Consider the following 13,723-nt stretch of genomic DNA (forward strand, 5'->3'; position numbering starts at 1 on the left):
AAATCTAGCATGCTAACAGATTTTTTTTCAAACAAACTGAAAAATACAATTTCTGCAGGAATTTGGTGGGAATGCCGAAGAGTCAAAGCCCAACTGAAATGCTAGCTGTTAGCACACTGGCCAGATAGCGTTGAGTAACAAAACATTTTAGCAGAAAAAGCTAGCACTATGCCATTATGCTAACATTATTAACATTAGCCCACTTAAAACAAAAAACTAAAAAAAAAAAAAAGCCAGAAAGCTAAAATGCTAACTGTAGCATGTCAGGTACCCAAATATATTACCCTCCATTTTACACCGGACAATGTTGTTTTAAAAGTTAGCATGCTAATGTTAGCATACATCAATATGACTCTCTATTAAATTTGCTAAAAAAAAAACAAGCTAGCCCACTAATGTTAGCATGCTAACAATAGCATTCGTCAATATCCAGTCCACCTGCAAAATTTGCTGACAAATGCGTTTGTTTGCCGCCAACATTTGTCTCCGAAAAGGACAAAAGCGTCTGCTGCCTTGGCGGAGGTCGCCTGCGGACTAAAGCGCCGTAAAAATTGATGAACGCTAAAGCCTTCAAATTGTTTGTCTCGCGACTTTTAACGAGCTCCTTTCCGCACGGGAAGATTCACGACTTCATTAACTTTAAGAGAGAACAACCACCGCGTTCCTTATCGAGTGTGTGTGTGTGTGTGTGTGTGTGTGTGTGTGTGTGTTCGTTCTTCTTGAGACATGAAGAAGGAATAGTATCTTCCATATGAGGAGGTTTGAACAAGTGATGACATAAATCATGCTCCCAATAACATTGCATCTAATAGAAAGCCAAATACTAGAGTCCGTGAACATTGCTCCAAAGTCAGGATTTGTTTTTTTGGTTGATTTAATGCGCTCACTGCTGGTGACATCTGACAAAATGAGGGTGGTCCCAAAAAGGAGGGATTTTTCTAATTGACTGTGTGTCGCTTTTAAAGTGCTCCCCCACTGGTCAACATATGAAATAACAAGTGTGTGTAAGAAATGGAAATGCGCCCCGTTTGGCCAAAATTAATTTAAACAAAATAAAATAAATATGTATATAGAGACACACTGTAATAACTTGCAGTAAATAATGAAGACTAAAAAAAACGTTAAAAGACATAAAATAAAAATGTTTAAAATGAACTAAAAGAAGTCTTTTTCTCACAATGTGTCGACTTTTTACTTATTAAATTAGGAATAATTTCGCATATTTTTTCTGTTAATGTAATATTGCAATATTTTATCGTAAAATTTGTACTTTTTTATGTAAAATTATAAGTTTTTTTATGTAAAAATTAATAGTTTTTTATGTATTATTATGACTTTTTAATGACATTTGTCTTATAAAATTCTGACTTTTACCACAATATTCCCAATTTTTTCTTTTGTTCTTGTAAAATAATGACTTATTTTGAGTAAAATGATGACTTTTTTCATAATTGTGCCAAGTAAAATTCAGATTATTATTATAATATTGCCAACATTTTTAAGTTTTCTTATAAAATTGTGACTTTAGTCGAGTAAAATTACGATTCCTTTCAAAAAATTGTCAAAATGTTAAGCTTTTCTTGTAAAATTGTGACTGTCATTAAGTAAAAGTACAACTTTTATAATAATATTACACAAATGTTCAGTTTTTTCTTGTAAAATGTTGACTTGCGTTGAGTAAAACTACGACTTTTACTATAAAACTGCCAAAATACTGTGTTTTTTTGATTGTGTGTCAGTTTTAAAAGTGCTCACCCTCCGGTCAACATATGAAATAACAAGTCTGTGTAAGAAATTGAAATGCGCCCCCTTTGGCCAAAATTAATTTAAACAAAATAAAATAAATATGTACATAGAGACATACTGTAATAACTTGAAGTAAATAATGAAGACTAAAAAACCGTTAAAGACAAAAAAATTTTTTTTTTTTAAATGAACTAAAAGCAGTCTTTTTCTCACAATGTGTCGACTTTTTACTTCTAGAATTAGGAACAATTTCGCATATTTTTTCTGTTTCTGTAATATTGCAATATTTTATCGTAAAATTTGTTATTTTTTATGTAAAATTATACGTTTTTTATGTAAAATTATTAGTTTTTTATGTGTTATGACTTTTTAATGACATTTGTCTTATAAAATTCTGACTTTTAACACAATATTCCCAATTTTTTCTTTTGTTCTTGTAAAATAATGACTTATTTTGAGTAAAATGATGACTTTTATCATAATTGTGCCAAGTAAAATTCAGATTATTATTATAATATTGCAAACTTGTTTAAGTTTTCTTATAAAATTGTGACTTCTGTTGGGTAAAATTAAAACTCTTTTCATAAAATTGTCAAAATTTTAAGCTTTTCTTGTAAAATTGTGACTGTCATTACGTAAAAGTACAACTTTTATAATAATATTGCACACATGTTCAGTTTTTTCTCGTAAAATGTTGACTTGCGTTGAGTAAAACTACGACTTTTGTTATAAAACTGCCAAAATACTATTTTTTTTGGGATTCTGTGTCAGTTTTAAAACTGCTCACCCTCCGGTCAACATATGAAATAACAAGTGTGTGTGTGAAATTGAAATGCGCCCCCTTTGGCCAAAATTAATTTAAACAAAATAAAATAAATATGTATATAGAGACATACTGTAATAACTTGAAGTAAATAATGAAGACTAAAAAAACCGTTAGACAAAAAATAAAAATGCTTAAAATGAACTAAAAGCAGTCTTTTTCTCACAATTTGTCGACTTTTTACTTATAGAATTAGGAACAATTTCGCATATTTTTTCTGTTTCTGTAATATTGCAATATTTCATCGTAAAATTTGTACTTTTTTATGTAAAATTACAAGTTTTTTTATGTAAAAGTTAATAGTTTTTTATGTATTATTATGACTTTTTAATGACACTTGTCTTATAAAATTCTGACTTTTACCACAATATTCCCAATTTTTTCTTTTGTTCTTGTAAAATAATGACTTATTTTGAGTAAAATGATGACTTTTTTCATAATTGTGCCAAGTAAAATTCAGATTATTATTATAATATTGCCAACATTTTTAAGTTTTCTTCTAAAATTGTGACTTTAGTCGAGTAAAATTACGACTCTTTTCAAAAAATTGTCAAAATTTTAAACTTTTCTTGTAAAATTGTGACTGTCATTAAGTAAAAGTACAACTTTTATAATAATATTGCACAAATGTTGAGTTTTTTCTTGTAAAATATTGACTTGCGTTGAGTAAAACTACGACTTTTGTTATAAAACTGCCAAAATACTATGTTTTTTTGGATTCTGTGTCAGTTTTAAAAGTGCTCACCCTCCGGTCAACATATGAAATAACAAGTGTGTGTAAGAAATTGAAATGCGCCCCCTTTGGCCAAAATTAATTTAAACAAAATAAAATAAATATGTATATAGAGACATACTGTAATAACTTGAAGTAAATAATGAAGACTAAAAAAACCGTTAAAGACAAAAAATAAAAATGTTTAAAATGAACTAAAAGCAGTCTTTTTCTCACAATGTGTCGACTTTTTACTTATAGAATTAGGAACAATTTCGCATATTTTTTCTGTTTCTGTAATATTGCAATATCTTATTGTAGAATGTTTAATTATTTATGTAAAATTATAAGTTTTTTTATGTAAAATTATTAGTTTTTTTATGTACTATTATGACTTTTTAATGACATTTGTCTTATGAAATTCTGACTTTTATCACAATATTCCCAATTTTTTTGTTGTTCTTGTAAAATAATGACTTATTTTTAGTAAAATGATGACTTTTTTCATAATTGTGCCAAGTAAAATTCGGATCATTATTATAATATTGCCAACATTTTTAAGTTTTCTTCTAAAATTGTGACTTTAGTCGAGTAAAATTACGACTTTTCAAAAAATTGTCAACATTTTAAGCTTTTCTTGTAAAATTGTGACTGTCATTAAGTAAAAGTACAACTTTTATAATAATATTGCACAAATATTCAGTTTTTTCTTGTAAAATGTTGACTTGCGTTGAGTAAAACTACGACTTTTACTATAAAACTGCCAAAATACTGTGTTTTTTTGATTGTGTGTCAGTTTTAAAAGTGCTCACCCTCCGGTCAACATATGAAATAACAAGTGTGTGTAAGAAATTGAAATGCGCCCCCTTTGGCCAAAATTAATTTAAACAAAATAAAATAAATATGTATATAGAGACATACTGTAATAACTTGAAGTAAATAATGAAGACTAAAAAACCGTTAAAGACAAAAAATTTTTTTTTTTTAAATGAACTAAAAGCAGTCTTTTTCTCACAATGTGTCGACTTTTTACTTCTAGAATTAGGAAAAATTTCGCATATTTTTTCTGTTTCTGTAATATTGCAATATTTTATCGTAAAATTTGTTATTTTTTATGTAAAATTATACGTTTTTTATGTAAAATTATTAATTTTTTATGTGTTATTATGACTTTTTAATGACATTTGTCTTATAAAATTCTGACTTTTACCACAATATTCCCAATTTTTTCTTTTGTTCTTGTAAAATAATGACTTATTTTGAGTAAAATGATGACTTTTATCATAATTGTGCCGAGTAAAATTCAGATTATTATTATAATATTGCCAACTTGTTTAAGTTTTCTTATAAAATTGTGACTTCTGTTGGGTAAAATTACAACTCTTTTCATAAAATTGTCAAAATGTTAAGCTTTTCTTGTAAAATTGTGACTGTCATTAAGTAAAAGTACAACTTTTATAATAATATTGCACACATGTTCAGTTTTTTCTCGTAAAATGTTGACTTGCGTTGAGTAAAACTACGACTTTTGTTATAAAACTGCCAAAATACTATTTTTTGGGGGATTGTGTGTCAGTTTTAAAAGTGCTCACCCTCCGGTCAACATATGAAATAACAAGTGTGTGTGTGAAATTGAAATGCGCCCCCTTTGGCCAAAATTAATTTAAACAAAATAAAATAAATATGTATATAGAGACATACTGTAATAACTTGCAGTAAATAATGAAGACTAAAAAAACCGTTAGACAAAAAATAAAAATGCTTAAAATGAACTAAAAGCAGTCTTTTTCTCACAATGTGTCGACTTTTTACTTATAGAATTAGGAACAATTTCGCATATTTTTTCTGTTTCTGTAATATTGCAATATTTTATCGTAAAAATGTTTTACTTTTTTATGTAAAATTATAAGTTTTTTTTATGTAAAAATTAATAGTTTTTTATGTATTATTATGACTTTTTAATGACATTTGTCTTATAAAATTCTGACTTTTATCACAATATTCCCAATTTTTTTTTGTTCTTGTAAAATAATGACTTATTTTGAGTAAAATGATGACTTTTTTCATAATTGTGCCAGGTAAAATTCAGATTATTATTATAATATTGCCAACATTTTTAAGTTTTCTTATAAAATTGTGACTTTAGTCGTGTAAAATTATGACTCTTTTTAAAAAATTGTCAAAATTTTAAGCTTTTCTTGTAAAATTGTGACTGTCATTAAGTAAAAGTACAACTTTTATAATAATATTGCACAAATGTTGAGTTTTTTCTTGTAAAATGTTGACTTGCGTTGAGTAAAACTATGACTTTTATTATAAAACTGCCAAAATACTATGTTTTTTTGATTGTGTGTCAGTTTTAAAAGTGCTGTCCCTCCAGTCAACATATGAAATAACAAGTGTGTGTAAGAAATTGAAATGCGCCCCCTTAGGCCAAAATTTATGTATACAAAAATAAAATAAATATGTATATAGAGACAACTTGAAGTAAATAATGAAGATTAAAAAACAATTACAAAATGAATTAAAAGTAGTCTTTTTCTCACGATGTGTCGACTTTTTACTTATAAAATTGAGAACAATTTCGCATATTTTTTCTGTTTCTGTATTATTGCAATATTCTCTCGTAAATTAGTACTTTTTTATGTAAAATGTTGACCTTTTTTTTAATCTAAAATTTGTACTTTTTAATGCAAAAGGGTGACATTTGTCATATAAAATTCTGACTTTTATCACGATATTGCCATTTTTTTCATTGACTTTTTTGAATAAAATTATTACTTTTGTCACAATTGTGCCAAGTAAAATTCCGACTATTATAAAATTACCAACATTGTAAAGTTTTTTCTTATAAAAATTGTGACTTTTGTCGGGTAAAATTACAACCCTTTTTTTTAAATAAAATAGTCAAAATGTAAAGCTGTTCTTGTAAAATTGTGACTGATATTAAGTAAAAGTACAACTTTTATAATAATATTGCACAAATGTTCAGTTTTTTCTCGTAAAATGTTGACTTGCGTTGAGTAAAACTACGACTTTTGTTATAAAACTGCCAAAATACTATTTTTTTTTTTGGATTCTGTGTCAGTTTTAAAAGTGCTCACCCTCCGGTCAAAATATGAAATAACAAGTGTGTGTAAGAAATTGAAATGCACCCCCTTTGGCCAAAATTTATTTATACAAAAATAAAATAAATATGTAAATAGAGACAACTTGAAGTAAATAATGAAGATTAAAAAACAATTACAAAATGAATTAAAAGTAGTCTTTTTCTCACGATGTGTCGACTTTTTACTTGTAAAATTGAGAACAATTTCGCATATTTTTTCTGTTTCTGTATTATTGCAATATTCTCTCGTAAATTAGTACTTTTTTATGTAAAATGTTGACCTTTTTTTTAATCTAAAATTTGTGCTTTTTAATGCAAAACGGTCACATTTGTCATATAAAATTCTGACTTTTATCACAATATTGCCATTTTTTTTCATTGACTTTTTTTGAGTAAAATTATGACTTTTGTTACAATTGTGCCAAGTAAAATTCCGACTATTATTATAAAATTACCAACATTGTAAAGTTTTTTCTTATAAAAATTGTGACTTTTGTCGGGTAAAATTACAACCCTTTTTTTTAAATAAAATAGTCAAAATGTAAAGCTGTTCTTGTAAAATTGTGACTGTTATTAAGTAAAAGTACAACTTTTGCAATAATATTGCACAAATGTTCAGTTTTTTCTTGTAAAATGTTGACTTGCGTTGAGTAAAACTACGACTTTTGTTATAAAACTGCCAAAATACAATTTTTTTTTTTGGATTCTGTGTCAGTTTTAAAAGTGCTCACCCTCCGGTCAACATATGAAATAACAAGTGTGTGTAAGAAATTGAAATGCGCCCCCTTTGGCCAAAATTTATTTATACAAAAATAAAATAAATATGTATATAGAGACAACTTGAAGTAAATAATGAAGATTAAAAACCAATTACAAAATGAATTAAAAGTAGTCTTTTTCTCACAACGTGTCAACTTTTTACTTGTAAAATTGAGAACAATTTCGCATATTTTTTCTGTTTCTGTATTATTGCAATTTTCTCTCGTAAATTAGTACTTTTTTAATGTAAAATGTTGACCTTTTTTTTAATCTAAAATTAGTACTTTTTAATGCAAAACGGTGACATTTGTCATATAAAATTCCGACTTTTATCACAATATTGCTGTTTTTTTCGTTGACTTTTTTTGAGTAAAATTTTTACTTTTGTTACAATTATGCCAAGTAAAATTCCGACTATTATTATAACATTACTGACATTTTAAAGTTTTTTCTTATAAAAATTGTGACTTTTGTCGGGTAAAATTATGACTCTTTTTTTTTAGAAAATTGTCAAAATATTAAGCTTTTCTTGTAAAACTGCTACTGAGTCAATTTTCAACTTTTATCATAATATTGCACAAATGTTCAGTTTATATATATATATATACATATATATATATATATATATATATATATATATATATATGGTAGGGAATCCTAACTCTACAAAAACAGTTTCTAGGGGATACAGAATACTTCGGCCTATTTCTGTGCTACCATTAAATGTGTCCCCCTTCTATTTTCCTATATTGATGTACTATCTTCTTGTGGTTTATTATGTACACTTTTAGTATCATTTACAGCTAAATGTCTACATTTAAATTCATTTTATTAATCACATAAAACGTTATTTGGGATAAATCATATTTGTCCTCATTGACACTACATAGCTCCGCCCCCATGCAGGCCCCCCACAGTCAGGAGTACAGAATTTGTCAGGACATCGTCAAGAAAAGAGGCGTGAAAACGGCCCCTTGACAGGATTTTCTTGTCTTACTAGAATCTCCATAGCAACCGCCTCAATATGTCAGCCGGACTGTCACGCACTCGTCACTCACGTTCCGTCCTTCTCTCCGCCTGTCAATCAAACTTCCTGTTGTTCCTCACTGTCTCTCCATTCCAGCGCACTTCTCTACTCAAACGTCACCCTTTGAGTGCGCTCACGTTGACAAGTACGGCACCCAAACTCCATTTCGGGAATCGATACTCGTCTTCATAACATTCACAAGCGGAACGTGTTGTGTTGCGCCCTACAAAGCATTCGTTCTGTAAGTGTTGCACTCATTTACGAAACCGGCTGTTTTGATCGTAACATCCATTTTTGGTTGGAGTTCTCATTAACACATTTGGAGGTGTTGAAAAATCGCCATGTAAAATTGCTAATGCTAATGAGTAGTTAGCCACTCTGTGGCAAATCCAAGTACGGAGCTTACGAGTATACCTATGAAATTTGCCCCCTCCCCCCCCAAAAAACAGCCTACTAACAGGTAGCATTCGTCAAGTAAAAAAAAAAAAATTGTGACAAAACTGTACCCAAATATACTTGAAATGGTGTTGCGATTTTAAAAAATCGCTAAGCTAATACTAATAATAGCAAGTGTATGGCAAATCCAAAGTAAATTAGAGTCGAGGAAGCACATTTTGGAAGTACGTAGCTTACGTGTATACCTATGAAATTTACCCCAAAAACTAGCCTACAAGTGTTAGCATGCTAACATCAAGTCAACAAAATATTTGACCTGTAAAATTTGCAAAAAAAACAAGCTATCATGCTAATATTATTTAGCTTAAGTAAATGTAGGTCAAGTCTGGCTCCACTTTTAAAAAAAATGCGCTCACTTGATGCCGAGATACGATGGCTTTGCTGCTAATATGCTACTGGTTAGCATTAGCAACTTTACATGGCGATTTCAACACCTCCAAATGTGTTAATGAAAACTACAACTAAGACGCAGGTAAGAATCAAACAGCTGGTGCATATTAGGGACAATACTGTACACAAATATATTTGCAATGGAGATGCTATTGTAAAAAAATTGCTAATGCTAATAGTAGCCCGTCTTTGGCAAGTCCAATGTATATTAGCGTCAAGCGAGCACATTTTGGAAGTACGGAGCTTACGTGTATACCAATGACATTTACCCCAAAAAACTAGCCTACTGAGGTTAGCATGCTAACAGGTAGCATCCATCAATTAACACAATATTTGACACTGGGGTGTATACTTGCAAAATTTGCACAAAAAAAGAAGAAGCTACCATGCTAAAACTAGATTGCATGATGATTAACGATTAGATTAGTGAAGTCCGACTCCACTTTTTCAAAAATGCGCTCGCTTGATGCTAACATACATTAGCTTTGCTATTAACATGCTGCTAGCATTAGCAATTTCACATAGTGATTTCAATAAATACAAAATAGATTATTAAAACCTGCAACTGAGCTGCCCGTTAAAATCAAACATCTGGCGCAACACTTGCGAAAATTGCCATCTAATAAAACAAAAAACAAAACCTAAGACTCAAAATTGCGCTCTAGCGCCCCCTAGGAAAAACACAGACAAAACTGCTTGTAACTTCCGTTAGGAATGTCGTAGAGACATGAAACAAAAACCTCTATGTAGGTCTGACTTAGACCTAGATTTCTTACACTGACTTCCTTCAGCAAAAATCAACAGGAAGTTGGCAAAATCGCCTTCAAAACAAAATGTTCCTAAAAAATGTCATTTTTGCCTCTTTGAGCTGTAATTTGACCCCCTTAAAATGCTTCAAAACATTCAAACTGGACACATATCAGGACTGGTGAAAATTGCGATCTAATAAAAAACCAAAGCCAAAAACTCAAAATTGCGCTCTAGCGCCCCCTAGGAATGAAACACTGACAAAACTGCTCCTTGGAAGAAAAATCAAACAAAACTGGTTGTAACACCCGGTAGGAATGTCGGAGAGACATGAAACAAAAACCTTCATGTAGGTCGCACTTTGACCTACATTTTAATAATTGACTTCTTTCAGCAAAAATCAACAGGAAGTTGGGGAAATCCCCTTCAAAACAAAAGTTTCCTAAAAAACGTCATTTTTGCCTCTTTGAGCTGTAATTTGACCCCCTCAAAATGCTTCAAAACATCCAAACTGTACACAAACATTAGGACTGGTGAAAATTGCGATCTAATAAAAAAACAAACCAAAAAACTCTAAATTGCGCTCTAGCGCCCCCTAGGAATAAAACACTGACAAAACTGCTCCTAGGAAGAAAACACCTGGAAACAGCCAACAGGAAACAGGAACCAAGAAACAGGATAACAGGTTACAGGAAACAGCCCTCAGGAACCAGGATAACAGGAAACAACCAACCGGAACCAGGAAACTGGATAACAGGAAACAGCCAACAGGAACCTGGAACCAAGAAACAGGATAACAGGATAACAGGAAACAGCCCTCAGGAACCAGGATAACAGGAAACAACCAACCGGAACCAGGAAACAGGATAACAGCCAACAGGAACCAGGAACCAAGAAACAGGATAACAGGTTACAGGAAACAGCCCTAAGGAACCAGGAACCAGGATAACAGGAAACAACCAACCGGAACCAGGATAACAGGAAACAGCCAACAGGAACCTGGAACCAAGAAACAGGATAACAGGAAACAGCCCTCAGGAACCAGGATAACAGGAAACAACCAACCGGAACCAGGAAACAGGATAACAGCCAACAGGAAACAGGAACCAAGAAACAGGATAACAGGTTACAGGAAACAGCCCTAAGGAACCAGGAACCAGGATAACAGGAAACAACCAACCGGAACCAGGAAACAGGATAACAGGAAAAAGCCAACAGGAACCTGGAAACAGCCAACAGGAACCTGGAAACCGGTAACCAGGAAACTGGAAAACATAAACAGGAAACCGCCAACAAAAACCAGGAAACAGGATAACAGGAACCAGGAAACAGCCAACAGGAACCAAGAAACAGGATAACCAACTGCAACCAAGAGTCAGGAAACAGCCAACAGGAACCCGGAAACAGAAAAACAAGTTAGATTAAACAGGTAACAGGAAACAGCCAACAGGAACCAGGACCCAGGAAACTGGATAACATAAACAGGAAACCGCCAACAGGAACCAGGAAACAGGATAACAGGAACCAGGAAACAGCCAACAGGAACCAGGAAACAGGATAACAGGTTACGGGAAACAGCCAACAGGAACCAAGAAACAGGATAACAGGTTACAGGAAACAGCCAACAGGAACCAAGAAACAGGATAACCAACTGGAACCAGGAAACAGGATAACAGCCAACAGGAACCAGGAACCAAGAAACAGGATAACAGGTTACAGGAAACAGCCCTAAGGAACCAGGAACCAGGATAACAGGAAACAACCAACCGGAACCAGGATAACAGGAAACAGCCAACAGGAACCTGGAACCAAGAAACAGGATAACAGGATAACAGGAAACAGCCCTCAGGAACCAGGATAACAGGAAACAACCAACCGGAACCAGGAAACAGGATAACAGCCAACAGGAGCCAGGAACCAAGAAACAGGATAACAGGTTACAGGAAACAGCCCTAAGGAACCAGGAACCAGGATAACAGGAAACAACCAACCGGAACCAGGAAACAGGATAACAGGAAAAAGCCAACAGGAACCTGGAAACAGCCAACAGGAACCTGGAAACAGGTAACCAGGAAACTGGAAAACAAACAGGAAACCGCCAACAAAAACCAGGAAACAGGATAACAGGAACCAGGAAACAGCCAACAGGAACCAAGAAACGGGATAACCAACTGCAACCAAGAGTCAGGAAACAGCCAACAGGAACCCGGAAACAGGAAAACAAGTTAAACAGGTAACAGGAAACAGCCAACAGGAACCAGGACCCAGGAAACTGGATAACATAAACAGGAAACCGCCAACAGGAACCAGGAAACAGGATAACAGGAACCAGGAAACAGCCAACAGGAACCAGGAAACAGGATAACAGGTTACGGGAAACAGCCAACAGGAACCAAGAAACAGGATAACAGGTTACAGGAAACAGCCAACAGGAACCAAGAAACAGGATAACCAACTGGAACCAGGAACCCGGAAACAGCCAACAGGAACCTTGAAACAGCCAACAGGAACCCGGAAACAGGAAAACAGGTTAGATTAAACAGGTAACAGGAAACTGGATAACATAAACAGGAAACCGCCAACAGGAACCAGGTTAACAGGTTACAGGAAACAGGTAACAGGAAACAACCAAAAGGAACCAGGGCCCAGGAAACTGGATAACATAAACAGGAAACCGCCAACAGGAACAAAGAAACAGGATAAAAGTTCACAGGAAACAGCCAACAGGAACCAGGAAAAAAGGATAACAGGTTGCAGAAAACAGACAACAGGAAACACCCAACAGGAACCAGGAACCAGGAAACAGCCAACAGGAACCCGGAAACAGGAAAACAGGTTAGAGGAAACAGGTAACAGGAAACAGCCAACAGGAATTAGGACCCAGGTAACTGGATAACTTAAACAGGAAACAGCCAACATGAACCTGGAAACAGGATAACAGGAAACAGCCAACAGGAACCAGGAACTATGAAACAGGATAACCGTTTACAGGAAAAAGCCAAGAGTACCCCGAAAACAGGAAAACAGGTTGGAGGAAACAGGTAACAGGAAACAACTAACAGGAACCAAGACCCAGGAAACTAGATAACATAAACAGGAAACAGCCAACAGGAACCAGGAACTATGAAATAGGATAACCGTTTACAGGAAAAAGCCAAGAGTACCCCGAAAACAGGAAAACAGGTTGGAGGAAACAGGTAACAGGAAACAACTAACAGGAACCAAGACCCAGGAAACTAGATAACATAAACAGGAAAAAGCCAACAGGAACCAGGAAACAGTTAAGGGGCTAAAAGGAAACTGGAAACAGGAAAACAGGTAACAGGAAACAGCCAACAGGAACTAGGACCCAGAAAACTGGATAACATAAACAGGAAACAGCCAAAAGGAACCACGAAACTGGATAACAGGTTACAAGAAACACGCAACAGGAAACATCCAACAGGAACCAGGAAACAGGATAACAGGAAACAGGCAACAGGAACCAGGATAACAGGAAACAGCCAACAGGAACTAGGACCCAGAAAACTGGATAACATAAACAGGAAACAGCCAAAAGGAACCACGAAACTGGATAACAGGTTACAAGAAACACGCAACAGGAAACATCCAACAGGAACCAGGGAACAGGCAACAGGAACCAGAAATTAGGAAACAGGATAACAGGCTACAGGAAACAGAGATCAGGAATTAGGAGACAGGCAACAGGAAACGGGATAACAGGTTACGGGAAACCGCCAAGGGGAACCAGGAACCATAATAACAGGAAACAGGAACCAAGAAACAGGAAAACAGGAAACAGCCAACAATGACCAGGAAACAGCCAACAGAAACCAGGAAACAGCCAACAGGAACCAGGAAACAGGATAACAGGTTACAGGAAACAGCCAACAAGAACCAGGAACCAGGACAACAGGAAACTGCCAACAGGAACCAGGAAACAGGATAACAGCC

This window comes from Nerophis ophidion, linkage group LG04, assembly GCF_033978795.1.
Source record: "Nerophis ophidion isolate RoL-2023_Sa linkage group LG04, RoL_Noph_v1.0, whole genome shotgun sequence".
In the NCBI taxonomy this organism is placed as follows: Eukaryota; Metazoa; Chordata; class Actinopteri; order Syngnathiformes; family Syngnathidae; genus Nerophis; species Nerophis ophidion.